Consider the following 18,421-nt stretch of genomic DNA (forward strand, 5'->3'; position numbering starts at 1 on the left):
CATGGAGGCGGCAATATGGCCTTCTTTGAATATCTCTTCTATTCGAATTGACACTTTAAGCAGAATGAAGTCTATTCTTTTACAAACAACTGTGCCTTTAACCTCGTCCAAAGAGACGTATGATCTGCAAGTTGCAAGGACAGCGGCAGACATACATACCCTATTATCGACAAATTGCCCCATGCATTTCGTAGAAATGTTAAGTCAAATCTTAAACATGTCAGATACCAGTGGCATCGCACATGTATTTAAGACCATTTTTTCGGGACTGTTAGCACCCTTTGAAACAGTTCTGAACATCTTCCCGAATTCCGTATACTCTGTGTTCGGCGGCCTGCCTCTTCTTTTGGGACTCGTAGCAGGAATTTTATTATTGTTCCTTCTGCTTCGATATGGCAAGTCAAGTCACAGACCAAACCCAGGCAACAATGGAAGAAATGATCCAAGCAATACGATACCGGAACGGATTACTAAGGTCTTCGGATTGGCTCGGCTAAGAGATCTGAATACTACCTAGTTTCTTTCATTCAGCCCAATCTGGCAAGATTCCATCTTACCTGTTCTACGTTGCTTGCTATGCGGAGAAGAATGCGCGTTGGACTTCTGTCTTACACTACCATCAGCAGTACATATGGATATCGATATTTTGCTTGGTTCGGTTTCGGCTCATGCAACGTGTTGTCCCCAGCGGCTACCTATTCTGATGACGGCATTCGTTGAGACTTCACCATTACGAATAGGTGGCGGTGAAGTACGAGATGAAAGCAGCACACAGGTACAACCTTCTGTGAACATTGCTGATCCAGACACCGATGATGGCAATGCTTCGCACATTTGCACTATTTCTACTTTTTCGGACCTGGTCCAACTTTCACCTACTGTTGTAGACGAATTATTTGCCAGCCTATCTGAACTTATGTTCTCCCCTAACAACGAGAAGAATTTTTTAAACAAAAACAGGAGCACACAGCGTTCCCTGAACTTTGAATTCGGCCTTCAATTTTGATAAACAGAACTTCTAAAAAACATTGGAACTATTTTTTCTCTTACAGAGAGCAAAATTATTTTTCTCCTGTTCCCAAAATATTTACCCTTTTATTGGCACATGATACTCTGCTTAAAGTAGAACTATTCTTAGAGAACAGAACTTCTATTTTTAGGAACTCTAGAGACAATATTTTGATTTAGCCTCTAGCACATGTACAATATTGCATAAATATGTGATGAAATGGTCTCGACCTTCTCTTCTGTATTTAGCGCCATTTCATAAATGTAATTTTCGCAAATCATTCAGCCAACGTACCATATATGCATTATCTGAATGTTACCTCTGCTTAAAAACGTACAGTATGATACTCATTTTTAGTGTACATACCATTTCAGATGCATTTTATGTATTTTGGGGTGGGTTGGAAAACACATGCATCGTTATATGTTTAATATTGCTTAGTATTTAGTAATGATGGACATTATACGTGGAGTGGGTGTTGTAATCGTATATAGGACCCTAATTAAATATTCCCGATTTATGCCTTATGTGGTTATAACAAATCATATCCTTATAAAGGCATAAGAATCATATCCATATTTAGTTATAGCCAATGCAGTCCAAATACGGCAAGGCTACTCCCCTAGACTCCTAGAAAGTACAACGCGTTCTTTAAACAAACTTAGCCTCCAGCAGCCCGGGGAATCCCCCTGCTTCTGTTTTGATTTGTCCTAGAACTCCTGGAGTCCTAAAAGAACTGCCAGTTCTTAATGACATCTTATGTTCAACCTTACGTCAAACTCTGCACCTTCCAGGTGTAAATATACCAGCCTCTGCCTTAAGCAAACACACGGTGGTTTGGAGCAGATCGGCTATCTACTTACCCGAAGCCCAGCTGATGTGAGTGCCGAAGGAAGCCGACCCTACCATTGACGCACTAAGAGAGACGCTGTCTTTTCTCCTGCCGAGAAATCCAGCTCCAGTGTTTCCAGTCACCCTTGCGGGTTGCTGGGAGATCGAGTCCTGAGAAAGAGATACAAGACCTCCTTCATTCTATAACCAAGGTACGGAGCTGATTAGATCCTTTGAGAATTCTTGATTCAGATTCTTGGCAAAACTAACTTAATTTAAACTGCAGCTCACTTACTCCTTCCCACGTACTTGGCTTAGGTTAGGTACACCGGGGTAGGCGTATCTTAGAAGCACCAGTTGAGCACCTTTAGTCAATGATTTTAAGTATGTATATATTTTATCCAGTTTAAGTATCTTATGGCTCAGAAACAATATAAATGCTTTTACAGTATTATTTCATAATACTCCTTTTACTGTACGCACTTTACTTCATGATAAGTATTGCAATTGTGGCAATTAATTTCTCTTGCATAAGAAAGAAGACTGCTCAATAAATAACCACTTTTATTGAAAACGCCCGTCTCTCTATTTCTCTGCACTCCTGGTGAAACTAAGCATGCACGATTGACTGAGTGAAATAGCTGTCTATTGTTTTCACACGACTCTGGAGATATACTCCTTATTCTGGGGGGAGCAAAGTTGTCATGTTTATGCGGTTGTCAGAAACGAATCCCTTCTTGTCTATTCAGGAAAGTTAACTCCTTCCTGTTCACTCGAGAAAGTTTCTAGTGACCTCTGAGCTAGCTGGCATACCTAATTAAGTCTAACATATTCAGTAGAGACCTAGATGACCTCAGTCCTACGTCTAAACTACTGTTCATGTTATTCCAATGCGCAGAGCCTATTGGGAATATAGGAACTACACTAAGGCTGAGCCTGGCTCTGCCCCATTGCCCAGTGGAACAGATAGGAACCTGGGTATACTCTTAGATGATAAGCTATCTATGAAAGACCTGATTGCCTCCACCTACAGCACTTGCTTTGGCATATTGCACCCTCTTAGGAGAATCTTTAGGTAGCTTCCTTTAGGCTCCAGGGATCTCACTGAGGCATTAATCATTAGTCGTTAATCATCACTCACCTGGATTATGGCAATCCCCTGGTTCTAGCATCAAATAAATCCCTTTTATCAAAAATGCAGGTGGTTCAAAAAACTGCTGCCCGAATTGGTCAAAAAAATGCCTCCACGGATGCTGTCAGCCCCCACACTCAGAGCCTTTCATTGGCTCCCCAAAAAGAGAGCATTGTTCAAAATGCTCTGCTGCATACAAATCTTTGTCAGGCATAGGCCCAAAATACCTATTGGACAGACTCATTCTCCACCACCCTGACAGAAATCTAAAATCTAAAAATCAACTTCTTTTATGTCCTCTTTGTATTCCAACATCATATGGTGGCCGGACTTTCTCCAATCTTGACACTTATCTATGGCTTTATGAACAGCTGACTTTTGACCCATTTGCCAGTCTCAGGCCGAGATGTCCCTTCAAGGCTGAGTCATTGCATTTTATCTCGAACCTAGGAACAACAAACTTAATTCAGCTAAATTTAGCCATAAAAGTAAAACATTTCGATACCAAAATAAATGTTGCCATAATTTAAATTACGGTAAAACATCTTTAAATAAGTCAACAACCCATTAACATAACATAGGAAGGCTGTACAGAGTACAAGATCAGCTGTCGCAAACTTTGCAAAAAGATTGAGTGTGTAAAGGTTTACTGTGCTATCAAATGTTACATTTTTAATAATAGTAATAGCAATCATACTGTTCCTAGTGTAAACCTGTTTTATAGGTCTACATTAAAATAATTAATTCCAGAAGTACTGGTAACATCCTTACAGTAGTCTCAAAAAGAATTACTCTTTGTCTCCAGGAATCTTCAGGTTTATCCTGCCTTTGGGTGTTCTGCCCCATTGCCTACACTCATCTAGTGCAGCTCTCCAATGCCAGTACAACAGCAGTAGACTGGCAGGGTGCACACATCTCAGCTATAAAAGTCCTGCTTGTTTGGCGCTGGGAGGGAGGGCTTCTGGGCAAGAGGGCTCCTGCACATTGCAACCTCAAGGATACTGTTGCCTTTGGAGATGCTAATATGGAGTGCAGAGACCTGCAGTGAAACAGCTCTGAACGAGTGAATTAAATCCATGCTGAGAGCATATGATGGAAATGTACCTTTACTGTTTATTTCTTCCATCCACCCTCGATCGAGGTGCACACATTGTCCGATCAGGGAACAAAGGCACAGAAACAGTAGGATTTGCCTAGTATTAAACAGTTCGGTAAGTTATCAATCCAAGGAACGCAGAACTACTTGTTCCAAAGGTTATTACTTGAGCATGATACATTCTAGGGAATAGCCCATGAGAGTGGACACTGTGTACCCACCCTCCTCAGAGTCAATGTCTCTGTGGTGTCATCAGTAGGTTAAGAGTAAGATGTATTCACCACTCACCCAACCTCACCTGGAACACAGCTGCCCGGAACACTCCTGGAAATCCATCATAAACACTGCAGGAGCCACAGGAACAGAATCTTGAGTTCAAGACACATCACCACAGTCTAAGTCCATTTTTAAAAGCACAGTTTTACTTACAATACTTGGATGATTGTAAATATCCACGATCTTAGACATAAATAGGAGTAGAGCCATACATGTAATCAGTGATTCCTCAAGCGCACTATTAGACAAATTGGTAGGCCAGGGTTAAACAATCTCCTGGTTGTAGTTTCCTAGTGCAGTAAACCACACGTGGGGTGGCAGAGAATGTGATAGAGAGGCCGAGGGACCACAATCCCAGGATAATGACCTGTATAGAGGCCCTGCAGAGACTTAACATTTGGTGTTTATTTCCAGCATATTTTGGTAAAGTGGTAAAGCCAGGATTAGATGTAACGTCTAGTGGTGGTGTCTGCACACACCAGTGAATTGCCCACTGTGTTAGGGGCTTTATGACTTTATTTTACAGAATTTGCTAGCTGTATTCAGCCTATTTTAAGCGCCTCCCCACCAATATTTACATGTAGTGAAAAAGGTCAGAAGTAGATTGAGACCTTTTCTTTTAGCCGTGGAGCTGTAGGGGCTTGTTGTAGGCGACTACTGTCCCCAGAACCAGTCCAGGACACTACTAACTAAAGTAGAATGGTACACATTACTGGGCACCGAACGCCAGTGGCCAGAATACCTACCAGCTCTTCCTTGTATATTTGTGTTGTGTTTTATGGCTAGAGCCCTTCCTCCTCAACCCCCCCCTGCCAGCCCCAGGATGTTTGATCAGTGTGCGAAGGTGGTTTCGTGTTGGGTTCATGTGAGGTGTAGAACCCATTTCAGGTGTCCCCTTGCGTGTAGGCCCTACAATTGTGTGGTTCTGCATAACGTTAGTAATGCTCTGCGTTTACGCCTCTGACTGCATGGCCCGCTGATTTTTAGAGTCACTCTTTGCATTGAGATTCTTTGTAAAGCAGATGACCCTGTAGGGAAAATTATAATCTCTTTGACACCACTTGGTACCTAATACCAGATACCTGGCTGAAAAAAGCAAAAGAACTGACTCTGCATGAATTACTGGATTGTAATACTTCCTTGAAATGTTGCTCTTTTTGCACATCCTTCAGTCCATTTGAAACCAGTGTTGGCTTCTACCCCCTCAACCATGCACCCCTCCCTGTCAACCCCCTCCACGTCCACCACATAGTTCCATGGATCCTGCCAGCTATTACATGCTCATCAGTCAAGAGAACTTACAGACAGAATAGGACCTTACCTGCTGGAGGATCACTGAACACTTCCTGTTAGTCACTCCATGGGGTATAATCCCATCGATGCTGCCGCTGCACAGAAGCAATGCTCTTGGGTGCATTCCCTGACATCCCCTGTCAGAATGCCAGGACCCCTCTTATCTCCGTTCCCACATAACTGCCCTAGAGTGCTCTAATCTACCCCATTAGGCTCTCATCCCCTTTTCTGAGAGGAACCCCAACATTTGGTTGCCACATCAATGACATCACCCTCCAAACAAACCTCACTCCTTCAAAAAAAGAAATGAATCTCCAATGGTTTCGACAGGTTCTTCTCTGCCCCTTCATCAGGGGCTCCAAAGGATGAGATGTGACCAATACACATTTGAACAACATCCCTGTATCCATCAGAACCGCTGTCCCAAAGCTGCTCATATTTGTAAAAGAGGTCAAGATTCACCTCTTTAAAGAACCCCAAATCACAAGTACATTAACCGTCCACAAACTAGTTACCACTTCCATCCGGCAGTTACGTTATGCTTGTCTTTGACCATGTGCAGTGCTCCGTTACCTTCTGGCTGGGCTTGTGCTGTAATAATAGCATATACATACATACATTCATCCACATTGGCATGACCGGTGTGCCTTTGTTCAGCTTCCATGTCCGCTCATATACCTGCCTGGCTATGTGCCCGGAAGCTGTGCCTCCCTCCATTCACTGTTTCCGGCCATGGAGTGGGTGACCACCCATCGTACAAGACATTGCTTCACTCCTTGCCCTTCCGGGGCATTGGTCACTAATTGCACATCGTCATCTAATCTGCGTCCTTTACACTTGCTAACGGACCGCAAAGTTCCCATCCCAGTGGAGTGCTAACGGGTCCTGCCATTTGAATGTCCTTCATCTGATTTGCTGACTCCAACATAACCAACCAGCCATTTGACTGACATGTTGTTGATGATGTGTCCCCTGGCTCCTCAAACTAGCTTCAGTGTCCTTTGGGGTGGTTGCCTCCCTTACACTCCTAATTCACCTTAAGAACTGAGATTGGATTTCTATTGATGCCTCGTTGCTGCCATTTCTCAGCCTTTGCTTCACGCAACATCAGCTTAAACTTGAATCCCTGCTATTCAGAGAGCATGGTATGTGTAGCTCTAAGAGTGGTTGATTGATTTATGATGTTTGACTGAATTGTGTATGAGGACTTTAACATGCTGTTTGTCAACCAGGTTATGAAAGATGGAGTTATGAAGAAGTGGGCTGGGCTTTTAGGGTCTGCTATCCAAGCTGCAGCTGTGCTCTATGTTAAATCAGACCTTGTTCATCTGTAGGTGCGCTTTATGCTCACCCAGACGTTTTTTAGCCTGTGGGTGCGCTGTGTGTTCACTCAGATCTTGTTTTAGGAAGAAGGGGGCCGCTGCCTAATAGGATGAACCCTCGCAAGGAAACAACACTTGGGGAAAAGGGGAGCAAATTTGCACCGGGTTATGTGCCTGTTTAAGAAGGAGAAGGAAAACTAACAAGCTAATGACTAGAAACACACGTTGATTGTGCTAATTTGTTCTGATATTGTATTTTTATGACATCTTTTTTTTGTTGGTTATTTTTCTTAGCTGATTATAGTTATAATTTACTACATACAAAAATACAATACATATACAACAGGTGAAAAAAATAAACAATAGAGTCAATTATTATAAAAAATACAGAAGTGCATTCCCATTTCAACACGTTTCGGCGTAAGCCTTCTTCAGGAAGTCTGTATTCATGCACCAATATCTTAACTTCTGGCAGATGGAGCGCGATCAAGTTCAGTAGTCTGAAGTATGAACTGTGAATGGGTCCTCTGACTGAATTATAGGATACCCGGTATGTACTCTGGTGATGATCTTTGTGTTTGCAGTCGATAAATTATCCAGGAATGGAAGGCAACGTAAATTGGTGACGTGATAATGACCACTCGAGATTGCTGTATAAGATAATATGTTCCCACCAGTCGGGGGCTGCCAGTATTATAAGGAAAGATGATAGATCGTCATAAATCCAGTGGAGACTCCATTGTGATTAATGGAATTCAGTCCATAGCGAGTGCGACCGTCTGCAGGTTCTGCTCGTGACTCAGATCTTGTTCAGCCTGTGCCTCCACTGTAGGTTCACTCAGACTTTGTTCATCGTGAAGGTGCTCAGGCTGTCCTTTCAGACCTTGTTCAGCCTGTGGGTGTGCTGTGTGTTCTTTCGGACCTTGTTCAGCCTGTGGGTGCACTGTATATTCACTCAGACCTTGTTCAGCCTGTGGATGCGCTGTATATTCACTCAGATCTTGTTCAACAAGGGTTCATAGTGTGTTCATTGTAGCGCAAGGTTTTGATTTAGAAGAAGATGTGTGTTGTGGGTTTCATCATATATACCAGTACAATAAAAAGGTTTAAAAAAATCTATTTATTCATAGATCAAAGGTGCTTTACAACAGTTACCAGAGAACAAAGTTCCTTTTGCTTTGTAAGTTAAGGACGGTTGTTTGGAAGATGGGAATAAGTGGGATTCAGGTTTGATGCAAATAAGCTCTTGGTTGAAGGGTCTCTTTACTTGCTTTCAGGTAGGATGGACCAGGTGGTGCGGCTGCCATCCCCAGGGGAACAAACAAAATAACTGTTAGGTAAGGTTTTCCATTACCCCCTATTTCCTTTTTTCTTATTCCTTCTCTAGTCTCCCTCTCTGTCTCTCGCTCTCTGTGTCTGGTTTTTTTGTATCTCTTCAGCTTCTTAAATATAATAAAACAATACTTGACTTTTATTTATTCCTCTTCTTTGCTTGCTTGCTAGCTGCGTTGAGCGTGTTTTCTTACAAAAGCTAGTTTTCGCCAGGGTTAAGCTAATCGACTATAACAATTAACGGTTCAAAGCCAGAGGGTCCTAGCGAGGATTTTAAGACCGCACAGGATGTATTCCCCAAAATCAGAGTAAAGAACAGTACAAAATCCTGAGGTCTGAAAGAAATGGTATATAGGGTGTGGCAAAGCCACTACTATCCATTTACAAATGGTGTGTGTGAAATGTCAATCAAAACCAGTGACTAGGCCCAACAGAAGTATCTTTGGGCATTTCCTTTTTAGGATGAAATCCCTCACTCACCAAAGGTGACATGCTTAATCATTTGGGATTCTCCTCCCAGAGGAAAAACCTAGTTCCTCAGGGATGTTTTTAATGTTATCTAGGATGTACTAAATCCATAAATGATGAGCTAATAGTGTGAGTGAGGGCGCAGCGCAAACTAAATGTTGTGCAAAACTATGAGTAAAGTGAATTAAAACTAGCTCGAGGGCATCCAAAAAACCTTTATTGTAGGACGTACTCCGCCAGGATTAAAAATGCAGTGCACCAGCGGTCTGGATTCGAAACCGCGTGGTGTAAGAAAAACTATTCGGTCAACATGTTTCAGCCAAAAAAGCCTAAATGTAGGACTTATGATCCTGCTGCAAAAGGTGTTAACAGAAAAGGATACAGAGACACAATTTTTCTTGATGTGTCAATTCTAAGGAAAATGATACCTACAATCAAAAACACAAAATTCACTCATCAATGTAATGATTGCTGGTACATATAGACACTGGTGATGTAACATAATGAAGAAAAAATATTTTTGGAATTAACTTACTCGTAACTACTGGGTAAATCACCACCCCTCTCCCTGGCAACCGCTCAGGAAAAAGGCACCGCTCTGGAAAAGACTGTGATAAAGGTTTATAGTAAACAACACGTCTCTTCTGATTCAGAATAGGAAGAACATGTGTGTACCAATAAGTGTAAAGCACACCAACAAGCATGTCAATACTGAGCCAAACTCTCAGGGGAGGACTATAAACAGGGTAAAAAAATGGTACTGCCAAAACCGTGGCTGAATATAATCATCTTAACTACAATGAGGTAAAAAGCAGTAATCAAGTCAGCAAAATCTGCTGGAATGCCATGAAAAAAAACAAACACATCCTTGCTGTCAAAGGGTTATGATCAGGTACCATACCAACAGCTTGGCTACAGGGACAATTGTGCATTAAATGACACTGATGTCTGATGTAAGTCTAACGTTGGCTGTAGCCCACGAGTGAAAGAATGTGGGAAAAACTATGCCAGAATATCAAAATATAAGCCTGGAGTGCAAAGTGACATGCTAAACATAAATAATATCCATGGCAAAACATCAGAGGGCTTGGTGAAGATTGGAGCATGAAGCCGGAGGTAACTCGACATGGAAAAACACCTCCTTTTTAAAGAGCTACTACCGTAGTGGCAGCCAATCCAAACGATAGACACTGAGATGGTGGTCTAAACGTGAGGAATCAACAACGCATGCGCACTGAGGTAACACCTTCTTGAAATACCTCGTGCATGTCTTCCGATGGTAATGTATATATTGACGCATGCGCAATGAGGTGACGCTACTTTGAACACCTCGCGCACGTCATCTGACGGTAGTGTGCAAGTTAGCGCATGCTCGTTATCAAGTTAACACAAACAGTGTACAGTGAAAGCTTAGTGTTGTAGACAACTACGTATGACTTCAAGTTAAAGCGATATTATGACAAAAAATGTATCTGTACAATTAAGGGGACACTTTATTTTACTGATGCAGAATATAGCGACACGTGCCAAATATCGAAACAACGGGGGAAACCCATAATCATTTAGCTGCCTGATGACAGGGTACAATTGAAAGAGGCCAAAGCGGTTCATTAATGGCTGACAAAAAATGGAGACGTTTCTCCATGTAGACTAGAGGATGATACATGATTTAGATGTCCAAACAAGCGCTGTCTATAAAGTCTCAGATTACTCATTCATCATGCAACGTCATAATAGTCTATAGTCAATAGCTTTCTTTATCAATGTCAAGACATGTATCTGTAGACTATTCCCATTAGGAGCTAACTGTGGAAGATATGCACACTGTAGCTGTTGTAGAGTATGCCTAAGCTTGAGTCAAATTGTGTCATAAAGACAGTGACCTGAAGCTCTAAGTATAGTACCCCTATATGTGAAAAGGGGAGACAGAAGGGAGCTTAACTGAAACCTTATAGTAGCAGCCACGGAATATCATCATTCAGGTCTCAGGTGTCAACCTGGAGTTTGTGCACCCACCATTGTTCGCGTCTGAACAAAAAGGAGGTAACATCAGTTATGTGTGGTGGAATGAATGGTGTCTCTCCAAAACTGTCCATTTCAAATCAGATGGACTGTTTTTTACTGCCAGAAAATGATTAGTCAATTTTGTTGATGACTTGCCACAACGGATGGTGCTCTTATGCTCGAGAATGCCAATTTTCACCTGTCGAGTGGTCATCCCTGCGTACTGCAGGGGACACGGGCAGGTGATCATGTAAATCAGGCTGTCACTATTGCAATTGGTGGGGCAATTTAGGACCCAAGGTCGTAGTGATCCTATATCAATCTCTTTCGTCATGGATGTGTCAGAACAAGCTGCACACGAACCACAAGGAAAGTGGCACTGTATAGAAGGTAACCCCCACAGAGTATCCTGTGTACCTTTGTTGTGAGTGCGAGGGCGGGTATGTATCAAGCGATCTCTGAGGTTGCTACTTCGCTTAAAAGCAAAAAGAGGATGTGGTAATGGTATGCCCCCTATATTTAGAATTAACGGTTCAAAGCCAGAGGGTCCTAGGGAGGATTTTAAGACCGCACAGGATGTATTCCCCAAAATCAGAGTAAAGAACAGTACAAAATCCTGAGGTCTGAAAGAAATGGTATATAGGGTGTGGCAAAGCCACTACTATCCATTTACAAATGGTGTGTGTGAAATGTCAATCAAAACCAGTGACTAGGCCCAACAGAAGTATCTTTGGGCATTTCCCTTTTTAGGATGAAATCCCTCACTCACCAAAGGTGACATGCTTAATCATTTGGGATTCTCCTCTCAGAGGAAAAACCTAGTTCCTCAGGGATGTTTTTAATGTTATCTAGGATGTACTAAATCCATAAATGATGAGCTAATAGTGTGAGTGAGGGCACAGCGCAAACTAAATGTTGTGCAAAACTATGAGAAAAGTGAATTAAAACTAGCTCGAGGGCATCCAAAAAACCTTTATTGTAGGACGTACTCCGCCAGGATTAAAAATGCAGTGCACCAGCGGTCTGGATTCGAAACCGCGTGGTGTAAGAAAAACTATTCGGTCAACATGTTTCAGCCAAAAAAGCCTAAATGTAGGCTGGGCTTTCATCAGGACTTATGATCCTGCTGCAAAAGGTGTTAACAGAAAAGGATACAGAGACACAATTCTTCTTGATGTGTCAATTCTAAGGAAAATGTTACCTACAATCAAAAACACAAAATTCACTCATCAATGTAATGATTGCTGGTACATATAGACACTGGTGATGTAACATAATGAAGAAAAAATATTTTTGGAATTAACTTACTCGTAACTACTGGGTAAATCACCACCCCTCTCCCTGGCAACCGCTCAGGAAAAAGGCACCGCTCTGGAAAAGACTGTGATAAAGGTTTATAGTAAACAACACGTCTCTTCTGATTCAGAATAGGAAGAACATGTGTGTACCAATAAGTGTGAAGCACACCGACAAGCATGTCAATACTGAGCCAAACTCTCAGGGGAGGACTATAAACAGGGTAAAAAAATGGTACTGCCAAAACCGTGGCTGAATATAATCATCTTAACTACAATGAGGTAAAAAGCAGTAATCAAGTCAGCAAAATCTGCTGGAATGCCATGAAAAAAAACGAACACATCCTTGCTGTCAAAGGGTTATGATCAGGTACCATACCAACAGCTTGGCTACAGGGACAATTGTGCATTAAATGACACTGATGTCTGATGTAAGTCTAACGTTGGCTGTAGCCCACGAGTGAAAGAATGTGGGAAAAACTATGCCAGAATATCAAAATATAAGCCTGGAGTGCAAAGTGACATGCTAAACATAAATAATATCCATGGCAAAACATCAGAGGGCTTACCTATCCGTCGGTACCTTGGTGAAGATTGGAGCATGAAGCCGGAGGTAACTCGACATGGAAAAACACCTCCTTTTTAAAGAGCTACTACCGTAGTGGCAGCCAATCCAAACGATAGACACTGAGATGGTGGTCTAAACGTGAGGAATCAACAACGCATGCGCACTGAGGTAACACCTTCTTGAAATACCTCGTGCATGTCTTCCGATGGTAATGTATATATTGACGCATGCGCAATGAGGTGACGCTACTTTGAACACCTCGCGCACGTCATCTGACGGTAGTGTGCAAGTTAGCGCATGCTCGTTATCAAGTTAACACAAACAGTGTACAGTGAAAGCTTAGTGTTGTAGACAACTACGTATGACTTCAAGTTAATGCGATATTATGACCAAAAATGTATCTGTACAATTAAGGGGACACTTTATTTTACTGATGCAGAATATAGCGACACGTGCCAAATATCGAAACAACGGGGGAAACCCATAATCATTTAGCTGCCTGACGACAGGGTACAATTGAAAGAGGCCAAAGCGGTTCATTAATGGCTGACAAAAAATGGAGACGTTTCTCCATGTAGACTAGAGGATGATACATGATTTAGATGTCCAAACAAGCGCTGTCTATAAAGTCTCAGATTACTCATTCATCATGCAACGTCATAATAGTCTATAGTCAATAGCTTTCTTTATCAATGTCAAGACATGTATCTGTAGACTATTCCCATTAGGAGCTAACTGTGGAAGATATGCACACTGTAGCTGTTGTAGAGTATGCCTAAGCTTGAGTCAAATTGTGTCATAAAGACAGTGACCTGAAGCTCTAAGTATAGTACCCCTATATGTGAAAAGGGGAGACAGAAGGGAGCTTAACTGAAACCTTATAGTAGCAGCCACGGAATATCATCATTCAGGTCTCAGGTGTCAACCTGGAGTTTGTGCACCCACCATTGTTCGCGTCTGAACAAAAAGGAGGTAACATCAGTTATGTGTGGTGGAATGAATGGTGTCTCTCCAAAACTGTCCATTTCAAATCAGATGGACTGTTTTTTACTGCCAGAAAATGATTAGTCAATTTTGTTGATGACTTGCCACAACGGATGGTGCTCTTATGCTCGAGAATGCCAATTTTCACCTGTCGAGTGGTCATCCCTGCGTACTGCAGGGGACACGGGCAGGTGATCATGTAAATCAGGCTGTCACTATTGCAATTGGTGGGGCAATTTAGGACCCAAGGTCGTAGTGATCCTATATCAATCTCTTTCGTCATGGATGTGTCAGAACAAGCTGCACACGAACCACAAGGAAAGTGGCCCTGTATAGAAGGTAACCCCCACAGAGTATCCTGTGTACCTTTGTTGTGAGTGCGAGGGCGGGTATGTATCAAGCGATCTCTGAGGTTGCTACTTCGCTTAAAAGCAAAAAGAGGACGTGGTAATGGTATGCCCCCTATATTTAGAATTTTCCAATTCAACAGAATACTTTTTTTAATTCTGTTGGAAAATTTACAAAACGTGTGGACACAGGTCAACCTGTTGGTGGTCTCTTTGGGAGTACTAGGTTCGAGCAATGCTGCCCGATTGTTGTTAAATGCTCGCTTATAAGACTTCTTCACCAGTCTCTTACGATATTGTCTCTCCTGCAGTTGGTTGGACAAGTTCCGACCATGTTCATGGTATTTTGCAGTAGAAGAACAGTTTTTTTCAAACATGGTTTCGAATCCAGACTGCTGGTGCACTGCATTTTTAATCCTGGCGGAGTACGTCGTACAATAAAGGTTTTTTGGACGCCCTCGAGCTAGTTTTAATTCACTTTTCTCATAGCTTTCCACAATATTTGTTTTGAACTGCGCCCTCACTCACTAGTAGCTCATCATTTGTGGATTTAGTATATCCTGGACAACATTCAAAACATCCCTAAGCTCCTCCCTCTCAGGGCAAGGGGGATACACTCGTTAGATAACCCCTGCTCACCCCCTTGGTAGCTTGGTACGAGCAGACAGGCTTATCAAAGGCAATGTGTAAAGTATTTGTACCAACACTCACAGTAACATAGTGAAAACACCACAAATGGACTCCACACCAGTTTAGAAAAATAAGGTATCCTTATCTAAACTACACAAGACTAAAACGACAAAAATCCAACATAAACAGTTCAAGAATATGATTTAAAAAGAGTTCAAGGGTTTGCGTCAAAATAATCCACAGTTGCGTCACTTTTAGCCCAAAGTACCTGTAGATGCGACAAAAATTACAAGCGGCAACTGCAGCGTTGTAAAAGAAGCGATGCATCACTCCTGAGACGCTGGGGAGGCGATGTGACAACCCTGCTGCACGCAGCGGGTGTGTTGCGACGAATCCGGTCTGTATGGGGAGCGATGCGATACCTTGTGTGGATTCAGGCGCGCAGGTTCTCCAGTATGATGCGTCTAGTACAGGCACGAGGCGCCGATGTTCTGTGCAGCGGCGATGCGCGGCGCACCGTGGATCCTCTTCTGCCGCTGCTCCTTGATGCGCTTGCGCTTTGTGCTGGACTCTGTGACGATGTTCGTAGAGACGAGATGCGGTCCGCAAGCAAGCGGTGCAACAGTTTCTTTCAGTGACAACAGACTCTGCGGCAATACTCGCAGCGACAGGAATCTTTCCGCACTGGGGAGATGCGCTTCGCAAGCGAGGAATTGTTGCAAATTGTAGATCTTCTTCTTTTCTTCTTGTTCAGCTACCCAAACAGCAGGAAACAACCTCCACGGGCCCTACAAATGGATCAATGTAAAAACCACGATTGATGGACAGAATGCAGAAAAATGTCATACATTCACCCTAGTACAGAGATCTGGGCCTAAATCCATCGTTTTTTTGCAGTGTCTGACCTAGGGTGGTGTGGAGTGCAAAAAAACGATGGATTTAGGCCCAAATCTTTGTACTGGGGGAAATGTAAGACATTGTTTTGCATTCTGTCCATCAACTGTGTTTTTTGCAATTTACCCCGAGTGGGCTGGGTATGCTCAGACGTGAGTCCCAGGCTCTCCACATCAGAATGCAGAACAATGTCATACAGTCACCCTAGTACAGAGATCTGGGCCTAAATCCATCGTTTTTTTTGCACTCCACACCACCCCAGTTCAGACATGGCCATATGCAAATCAGTCTGACTGTGTGCCTCATGGGAACAGTCCAGCCTGAACTGCCAAGCCATGCCTTCCCTGGACCGGTAACAAGCTTCCGAGGACCGGTTTCTGGCATTCCAGCCGTCTTCAGCCCGGCCTGCTTGAATCCAGTGGTGTGGAGAGCATGGGACTCACGTCTGAGCATACCCATCCCACTCGGGGTGACAAATGCAAAAACCACAGTTGATGGACAGTATGCAGAATAATGTCATACATTCACCCTAGAACAGAGATCTGGGTCTAAATCCATCGCTTCTTTGCAGTATCTGACCTAGGGTGGTGTGGAGTGCAAAAAAACGATGGATTTAGGCCCAGATCTTTGTACTGGGGGGAATGTAAGACATTGTTCTGCATTCTGTCCATCAACTGTGTTTTATGCTCAGACGTGAGTCCCAGGCTCTCCACATCACTGGAGTCAAGCTATCCAGGCTGAAGAAGGCTGATAGTCGGTAAACAGCCTTTACAACGAAACTTTTACAACGCACTACCATTACGACGCAACCATTACAACGCAAACCATTACAACGCATTGTGCTGGAGGGTGCTCTAGGATAGGGAATAGATTTAATTTACTATCCAACACCTTCCCTACTATCCACGGGGACTGGAGTAGGAATAGTAAATTAAACTATTCACTTTCCAGCACCCCAAAGCGCTATGCGTTGTAATGGTATGCGTTGTAAAAACTGCGTTGTAATGGCATGCGTGGTAAAAGCATGCGTTGTAACATCGTACATCCCTGATAGACAGAAACCGGTCCTTGGATGCTTGATTCCGGTCTGGGAAAGACATGGCTTGGTAGTTCGGGCTGGACTGTTCCCATGAGGCACTGGGTCAAGGCTGATTTGCATATAGCCAGTGTCTGATCAAGGGTGGTGTGGAGTGCAAAGAAACAATGGATTTAGGCCCAGATCTATGTACTGGGGTGAATGTAAGACATTGTTCTGCATTCTGTCCATCAACTGTATTTTTTGCAATTTTCACCCGAGTGGGCTGGGTATGCTCAGACGTGAGTCCCAGGCTCTCCACATCACTGGAGTCAAGCTATCCAGGCTGAAGAAGGCTGATAGCCAGAAACTGGTCCTTGGATGCTTGATTCCGGTCTGGGAAAGACATGGCTTGGTAGTTTGGGCTGGACTGTTCCCATGAGGCACAGGGTCAAGGCTGATTTGCATATAGCCAGTGTCTGACCTAGGGTGGTGTGGAGTGCAAAAAAACGATGGATTTAGGCCCAGATCTTTGTACTGGGGTGAATGTAAGACATTGTTCTGCATTCTGTCCATCAACTGTGTTTTTTGCTAAAAATGGATCAAGCACTCTATGCAGGTCAGAACACACACATCAGAGTTCAGGGAGGAAGCTGGGGATGAAGTAATTTTGTTCCTGGAACTTCATAACAGGAGGCCAGCTCTCCTCAGGGCCTTGGAGATCTCTTCAAGCAAGGGGACACAGCAACAGCAAAGTCCTTCCCCTCTCCTTGGCAGAATAGCAACTGCAGGTTAGCCCACAAACACACAGCGGGACAGTCCTTCCTCTTCAGTCTTCCAGCTTTTCTCCTTGGCAGAGGTTCCTTCTTGATTCCAGGATGATCTAAAGTCTTGGGTTCTGGGTATACCTTTTTATTCCAATATTTCCTTTGTTCTCTGAAGGCAGAGAGGCATTTTCCTTTGTCCAAACCAATTCTGGTCAGTCCTGGAGCACTCTGTTTACATGACTCCTTCCTTCCTTTGTGAGAGAGGATCAGGGTCGTCAGCCGCCCAGCAGGAGGTGGAGCCAGCATTGTGGAAGGCAGGCACAGCTCTATTCAGGCCCAAGTGAGATCCCCTCCCACCGCTCAAGATGCAGATGGAGCTATTCAGCCCTGTGCTGATTCAGCCAGCCTCATTAAGCACCTCAACCTCTGTCACTCATAAACCAGATAGTCAATTAACAAACAGGCAAAGGCACACAGGAAAGGTCAGAAAAGAAAACAGCCACTTTCTAAAAGGGCTGTTTTCAAGCACATGATTTAAAAACCATCCTTCCTAAAGGATGGGTTATAAAATTCTGAGTTCAGGGATACCAGACTTCAATTTTCAATCTTGCTCCTATGGGAAGATATGCAGGTAAACATTATATACAGCATTTCCCATTCTAGCCTATGGGCTAGATAGCCTTTCAATATTGAAAAACGAAAATGGCTGTAATTCACTTTCAGGACATGCCACACACATCAGGGCATGTCCTACCTTTTACCTAAAATGCACCCTGCCTTTGGGCCTACCATAGGTGTGACTAATATGCAGAAAAGGGAAGGTTTAGGGACTGGCAAGTGGGTGCACTTGCACAGTCAACGTGGCAGGTAGCAACTGCACACAGGCCCTACGGTGGTAGGCCTGAGACACCATTTTAGGGCTTCTCATATGGGTGGCACAATCTGTGCTGCAGGCCCACTACTAGCATTTGAATCACCAGCCCTGGCACACTCAGTGCACTTTTCAAGGGACCTACTGGTAAAACAAATATGCCAATCATGGATAACCAATCATAATTACAATTTAACCCCTTTGCCGCGGCCGCAATTCTGTGCCTGTGCGGCACATTCCGATCGCGGGCATTATCATGGCGGCTCCCGGCTGTCATCAGCACATGC

At 43.4% G+C, this 18,421-nt stretch overlaps 1 protein-coding gene across 1 annotated transcript in view; it reads left to right on the forward strand.

Moving 5' to 3' along the window:
* Positions 1 to 18,421, forward strand: part of LOC147745341 (uncharacterized) — a 212,349-nt gene that overhangs the window by 75,202 nt on the left and 118,726 nt on the right. The window contains exon 2 of the mRNA XM_086952242.1: positions 8,237 to 8,296. The gene's annotated coding sequence lies outside the window, so the exon portion shown is untranslated. The remainder of the gene's footprint in view (positions 1 to 8,236; positions 8,297 to 18,421) is intronic.

The sequence above is a fragment of the Lissotriton vulgaris genome, chromosome 1_1 (genome assembly GCF_964263255.1).
Source record: "Lissotriton vulgaris chromosome 1_1, aLisVul1.2, whole genome shotgun sequence".
NCBI lineage: Eukaryota > Metazoa > Chordata > Amphibia > Caudata > Salamandridae > Lissotriton > Lissotriton vulgaris.